Below are 7356 nucleotides of genomic sequence, written 5' to 3' on the forward strand. Positions count from 1 at the left end.
TGGTTACTGTAGTTTTTCTGTATACATAAAAAAAATTAAAAAAAGTATTATATATATATATATATATATATATATATATATATATATATATATATATATATATATATATATATGTATATGTATGTGTGTGTATATATGTATATAATTATCTCTCTCTTTAGCTTTCAACTGCATGACAAAGTCATAAACAGGGCCGGCACTAACTTTCATGGGGCCCTAAGCAAAATTAGATGTTGGGGTCCTTTATCCACGCCTGTAATAAAGCAGTACATTTCTAAATGGTTGAATAACTGCCAGATATTGAAAGTGAAAGTTATCTTGGAAAATGGGCAGAAGCACATTTTTCGACAGTTCTACACCCATAAAATCAAAATAAATAAAAATAAAATAAATAATAAGATGGCCTGATTATCATGGTCTTCATAAGAGGGTTAAATAATTATATGAAGTAAAAATAAAAATAACACTACTATGAAAGTGAGTTGGTTTCCTAAACAGTATCTCATTAATTCACAGATACGTGCACAACAATGTAAACTAAAAGCAATATAAAAAACCCCAATAAAAACTGAATATAAAACCATATATATACGTGTGTGTAAAACACTAAAACTGCCAACTGTTCTACATGGTCAGGGAATGCCAAGTGGATATTATATATAATATTAAATAAAGAGATGGAAGTGTAACAAAATAGGTAAATGGTTTAAGAACAAAATATGTTAAGAATTTTTGACTGAAAGCTATGTGAAATGTGCACAAAAAAAACCTCACCGTTATCTTCATGCACAAACGGAATAATATTATTAAATGCTCTTGGGGGCCCTCTGGTGGTCATGAGGCCCTAAGCAGGTTCTGGTTATGCCTTGGTGGCTCTGGTCATGAAGCAGATGGGTGTGTGTACAGTTTTCCTTCACAGAGGCAGAAGACTTTATTTCTTACATTATAGAAGTGAAGAATGTAACAACCACAACAGTGTTCTACTCTCTACTCTCTCAGTTTATTTAGTTTGCCATCATTCAATCCACCAATTAGACTTTATAAATAATATAGCATCTCACCCACTCCAAACCAAACCCAACACATGTATATATATATATATATATGTATGTGTATATATATATATATATATATATGAGATGAACAAATATTGAACATAAAACGGAGATGAGGAAGTGAGGAAACGCTAACATGGATCACAAAATAATCAGCCGAGGGCAAAAACAGGAAACTAAAAACAAATCAACAACTGATGAATTACCAGAAAACATGATCACAGAAGAGGATTAGGGCCAAATATATAAAAAAAATAAAATAAATGGCAAATAAAACAGCCTGACTTGTGAGATTAAATTTCAGAAGTTTTTATTTTTAAAATTTTATTTCCACAATGTTGCCCTAAATGTCTTCTGTACATCAGGAATATAAAATTAAACATTTCAACATAGCAAACAAGATAAGATAAGGGAAGATAAAGGTCATAAATAATAAACGTCTATTTTCACATCTGTGAATGTACGAGAATACAAAAATATTGACAATAAGACTATATACAAATGTAAATGTAAATGTGTATTTTATACAGATGTTAATGTACATCTATCTATGAGGTCTCACACTCTAGTGAAAAAAAGTATATTTGAGTTTAAAATGATATCATGATATTCCATCAATACGCTATTCATGACGATATTCCACAGTATTTCTTTGTTTTTACATGTAACAATTAAAAAATATTTAGAATGCAAAAGTAATCTATGAATAACAAAAACAGACAGAAATAGCTCAGTATAAAACCAGTTTTTTTTAGTTTAAGACCTCTGATCAACTGTTTGAATGCAAATAGATGCAGAAGAAATAGAAGGAGGAGTAAGTTTCAAAATAATAGTGTCACATGTTACTAATTTATAAGCAGCGAGCACAAGGGCGGGTCTCATGATTATTCCGTCAACTGTAAATGTTTTTCTTTGGGTTGCATTAGTACAGATATATCACATAATGATATTTTCTTTTAGACTTTTATTTTATTTTTATTTTATTTAGAAGAAGTCGTGCAGGATTCCAGTCTCTAGTTTTTTTGTGTGTGACTGGAGCTGCATTTGGATTCCACCACTTGTTGACAGCGCTGTGATCGGATTATGGATATGATGGCAAACGGTTCGCTTGGTTTTCTGCTTCTTTATTTTGGAGGGAGGGGAGGTTGTTCTGTTGGCGCAGATGGCGGCACATGAGTCGCCTGTCACTCCGCGCAACATTTACAGACAAGGAGGAGGACAGACTGGTTGCGAAGCTTGCGGCTGCAGACAGACAGACAGAGAGACAGTGTCCCGCCCGGAGCTGTCAAACACTGCGCACGTACCGCGCACAGTCTTCAGTCAGTGGAGTAAACCAGACTAATCCATCAACTCACAAGATTAACCTTTTTTATTATTATTCCAGACGCGCGAAATTACTTGCTGTCTTTTTTTGTTAAAAGAAAAAGAAAAAAAATCATCCTCTTTTTTCCTTTCTCTTGTCACATGGCTTTGGAGAATTCAATAACAAAAAATGGCGACAATCACGTTGCTCCGTGTGCTCTTGCTGCGTCATTAAAAATATTCATGTAAACACGCAGGATTAAGCGGCGGATTGGCAGCTAAATGAGTGGAACAAGTGCCCCGCACTCCACGCAAACTGCACGTGAGTGACAATGATCGATTAAGTGCGTGTTATTCGAGTTTCCGATCAGCATGCTGTTTGTTTTTGCCCAGAAAAAGGGGTGTGCGTGCAATGCTGGGCGTTAACGATTGGCTGCACAGTGCTCTTCGCGGACTATGCACTTGTATTTGTGCTGCTGGTTTTCAAAGTAAGTGTGCATGTTGTTTTTGGTGGGGGCGCAAATAAAGGTGGGGTTTTTGTTTAGATGAAGGCAACTTTTGTTTATTTTGTAGGAGGCAGCAACAAGCATGAGTGTGCGCGTGCCTATCTGTGCGTTCGTTGTTGTGTTCGTTGTTGTGTTCAGGAACGTCAACTTCGTGAATCTGCCTTTTACTTTCACAGGTCATTTTAAAGCTTTACTGTACATTGAAGGTTTGTGTAATATGGACGTAACTATTCTTTTTTTGTCCGACAGACACGGATGACAGTGAACGTCGCACTCGGCCCTGACTGCGTGTGTGTGTGTGTCCGTCTACGTTGTTCTCGTACGCTGCTCAGCTGTTGCACATGTTGCTTTGCTTGGGTTAACGTACATGTTTTTTCGAACAGTGCGCTGAGCAGCGGAGCTAATGGAGTTGTTTACAAAGAAGTGCGGAGGACGAGGAGGAGGCGCAGGAGGAGGAGGAGCCGCGACGCCGACCAGCGACGCGACCTGACTGCTCGAGAGGCTTCTCGCGCTGAAGGGGGCGGAGCGTGCCAGGATCATAACAAGTCTGACGTCACTGTGGTTTGTATGAATAATAGACAGGTTTGTATGAATAATACACAGTAGTTTACTTATACAACAATTTTTAGCTTGATGTTCAACAAATAAATGAAAACAGCAGGAAGAATCATCGGTTTACAGCAAACAAGATATTTCAAATTTACTCAGTCAGTAAGTTAAATATAAATATAATGTATAGACATCATTCAATTTTTATTTTAACTCAGGTAGAATGTACAGTGGTTAACACATTTATTTAGACCACCTGTCATAGGAAACAAATATATTGTAGTCTTTCAAAAACTTGTTTAAAACTAAAAAAAATGTATTTGACAAATAACAAACGGAATTCAACTTTTTATGTCTGAATTTGAGCTTCTTCTCTGAGAAGTTAATCAAACATAACATTCAACCACACAGGAATGCAAGTAAATAGAAATAATAATGTGCTTTACTATTTTTCCTGTGTTTTCTTTTGTAAAACAGTAATTTTGTAAAGTCATAGACAACAATAATAATTAGATTTTAGCATTAAAAATATAATTTTGGGTTAAGGAGCTTCTACATACTGGTGTATGAACCACGACAGAAACATAAGAAATTATTTTGATAATTACCAAATGTTGTTAATTTAGGGCAGCTGTGGCATAAACCTTACATGGGGTGTACTATTTATTCTCTATTTATCCCCTGCATTAATGTTTTTTGATTCTGTAAATATGTTTGCTTAATTAAAAAATAATTAGAAAATGCATATATGCAGTAGTTAAATAATGAAATGCACATTATTTACTCTCTACCATTTAGACACAGGAATTAATAACTTCACTATTTGAATAGTCAGTCAAACAACCAATTATTTTATAATTTTAGACATTTTACAAGCTATATTTACTGATATCTGCTTTGCATTGTATTATAAGAACATTGTCCTAATTGTTTTTTTGTTTTTTTTTACAGCACTGGAGTTTGTCAAACCTCGTCAAATTGATTTTCATTTGTGTTTTTTTAAACGTAAGACAAGCAGTTACTGTTTTTTACAACGTTCATGTGACTGGGTGAATAGAAAGTCTGTGCAACATCCGAAAATACCCTTATATACACAAGCACAACTGAGCTTTTATTTTGCATGATGGATCAATAAATGGAAGATACATTAACTGCTAAAATCACTTGTAGGACTGTTATTCCGGACTGCTGATCCACTTTCAATAAATTTTAATTTGTTATTTTTCTGGACACAAGCAGTAGAATACGATATAAAGGAAACCAAGGACAAGTGGGATTCCTTGAGTCCTACACAGCTTTGTTTTCTTTGACCCATATGTCTATAGATCATGGATATTACTGGTTGATGATGAGTGGACTGAAGGTACGCACTGCTAGATTTGACAGGCTGCCCTGGTTCAGTTATCACAGTGCTGATGCTGTCCCCATCGAAGGTACAGTACTGTGATAACTGAAGGATGGCTGCCAACTTGACACCAGACCGGATCAAGGCACCAAACAACAGATGAGATGCTCCACAAAGTGTATGTGTTTAAGTGAGTAAAACATTCAACTCTTAATTTGTATTTTAATGTTGACGATGTAATCTTTAAATAACAAAGGAAATAAAATTATTTCTGTTAAATTTGGCCGTGTACATTCATTTATTAACCTCTGCTTTAAAAAGAAAAAGGTGGATCTTAACTTGGCATTACTCCATAAATCACACAAAAAAAGCAATGCTTTGTTATTATTAATAATAATAATAATAATAATAATGATAATAATAGGAACAAGAGCCTTTCTGCATGGAGTTTGCATGTTCTCCCCGTGTATGCGTGGGTTTTCTCTGGGTTCTCCGGCTTCCTCCCACAGTCCAAAAACATGCACTATGGGGATTGGGTAAATTGGTCACTCTAAATTGACCATAGGTGTGAATGTGAGAGTGAATGGTTTTTTGTCTCTATGTGTGAAGATCAGGTTTGAAGGTTTGTAGCATTAAATCCTAATCAATCCAATCAATCCAATCCTACTTTATTTTTAAAGCACTTTAAAAAACAACAGCTGAAACAAATTGTTTTTACATCAGAGATAAATAAAACTAATAAAATATAAAAATGTGTGACCTAATAGACCTAAGAACAAACAATAAAAACTAAAAATACTGTAGAAAGTATAAATACAAAGGTTGCTGGTTGAAATCCCGGGAAGTCCCCCCCGAGCAAGGCACCCCATCGCAGATAAGTGCTGCCCACTGCTCCTGCACTCGGCTTGTGTGTAATAAGGATGGGTTAAATGCAGAGTTCAAAATCACAATCACTATTTTGTGTGTGCGTAAAAATGACTTAATTCTAAGTGGTTGTCCTCATTAATGTCAGCAGAGGGAGCTAATGCTCCACCATTGATGCCCTCCATAGATCACATGGATTTCAGCAACCTTTGTTAATGTGCACTCTTGTTTCTGCAAGTTAACTCTTTCTTTTTAAAAAAAATCCACATTTGTCATGATTCATGTTATTTACAACCCAAACTTATAAGCTAAATCCAGTTTTGGTGACACACACAAACAAAGTATTTACATTGCTCCTTAAGAGTGTGGATAATTTTTCCCTCAATACAAACTGAATAAATGATATAAATGAGATTCACAACGTAGGCAGCTATCCTCTCCGTTCCTATGGACATTACTGTTTTTAGGGACTGTTGGGTATTTTCACATTTTAATATTACCAAGATATTTCACCTATAACAAAAACATGCCTTACTTGTGATCTGGGATTTCCAAACACTGAAATGAATCACATTTTTCTGAACACACCTATATGATGAAGCTTGGGTTATGACAGCTGTCCTGTATGGAAATCCCCCAAAGTGTCATGATACTTGTTTTGTTTTTTCTCTCACTCTAACTAAGCTTCATCCCCACTGCCTTGAATCACATGTGTTTTTTCTGACTCATCATTTTAATATCCAGGCACTTCACTTAAAGTGAGTTTTATCACTTCTTTTATGACTTCTAAATTAAAATCAGACTGACTCAGATTCATTATATTCTGCGCATTCTCTGCTGTTTTTGCATACATTCAAAGCTCTGAGGGCGGTGATGATGATCATGGGGACTTTCTGCCATTGTTAGCTAATAAATGATCACTGGGATGTGACATGGGAAACCCCCGCCCCCCGCCATTTCATTGTTACACAGAAATCCCATCCTTGTTCCTCCATTTTTATGGGATGACAGATCAAGTGGGATACAGTTTATAACAGCAACTCACTCCAGGTTTAACTATGTTTTCACTTCCTGTGTCCACCGGTAAATGGAATTATTTAAGGGGATTATTTCCTTACATGTGTGTTGTAGGATTGTATTAACTTTGACAGCCAGTTATTATAAAAATGTTATTCATAAAACTTAACATACAGCACTATCTATACAAACATTCCCCTTGTCTGATCGTTTGTCTGTAGTCAGCAGGGGAACCCCACTGTTTTTTCATATGACATGGTTGACCTGCTGATTCCTGCCTTTAAGGAAAGAATTGTCTTTTCTTTTTTTTTTTAATGCATCTGTCTAAGATTCCTGACTTCCTCTTCTTAAAAGGAAAACAAAGCAGCATTCATGAAACTGATATGCTATGATGTAAACAGGAGTGGAGTGGAGGAGTGGTCATACATTTCAATAAACGAACCACATAGAGAACAGTTATGCAAATTTGCCAGATATGTGCGGCCTTGCATCTGTGGTTATAAACGGACAATAACAACACGTTGTCATGTTTTTGAAGCACAAGCACATGTTTTACATTTCATACAAGCAAAGACCTTGAAGCAAGCACAATATTTATTAGTTTATTATTTCCTTCATCAACTGATTTGTGTAGACAGACAGACGACTTTATTAATCCCTTTGGGAGGTTCCCTCTGGGAAATTAACAGCTCCAACATCCACACACAGCACTGTTAAA

General features: G+C 35.6%; 1 long non-coding RNA gene across 2 annotated transcripts; it reads left to right on the plus strand.

The window, feature by feature from the left end:
- The first annotated feature begins 1933 nt into the window (after positions 1-1933).
- On the plus strand, positions 1934-5040 carry LOC131465835 (uncharacterized). Of its 2 annotated transcripts, none has more exons than XR_009241337.1 (2): positions 1934-2845; positions 3247-5040. It is a non-coding gene; the product is annotated as an uncharacterized LOC131465835 (long non-coding RNA). The 2 variants fall into 2 exon arrangements; XR_009241338.1 differs by having other exon boundaries at positions 1934-2679.
- The last annotated feature ends 2316 nt before the right edge of the window (positions 5041-7356 follow it).

The sequence above is a fragment of the Solea solea genome, chromosome 9 (assembly GCF_958295425.1).
Source record: "Solea solea chromosome 9, fSolSol10.1, whole genome shotgun sequence".
Taxonomy (NCBI): domain Eukaryota; kingdom Metazoa; phylum Chordata; class Actinopteri; order Pleuronectiformes; family Soleidae; genus Solea; species Solea solea.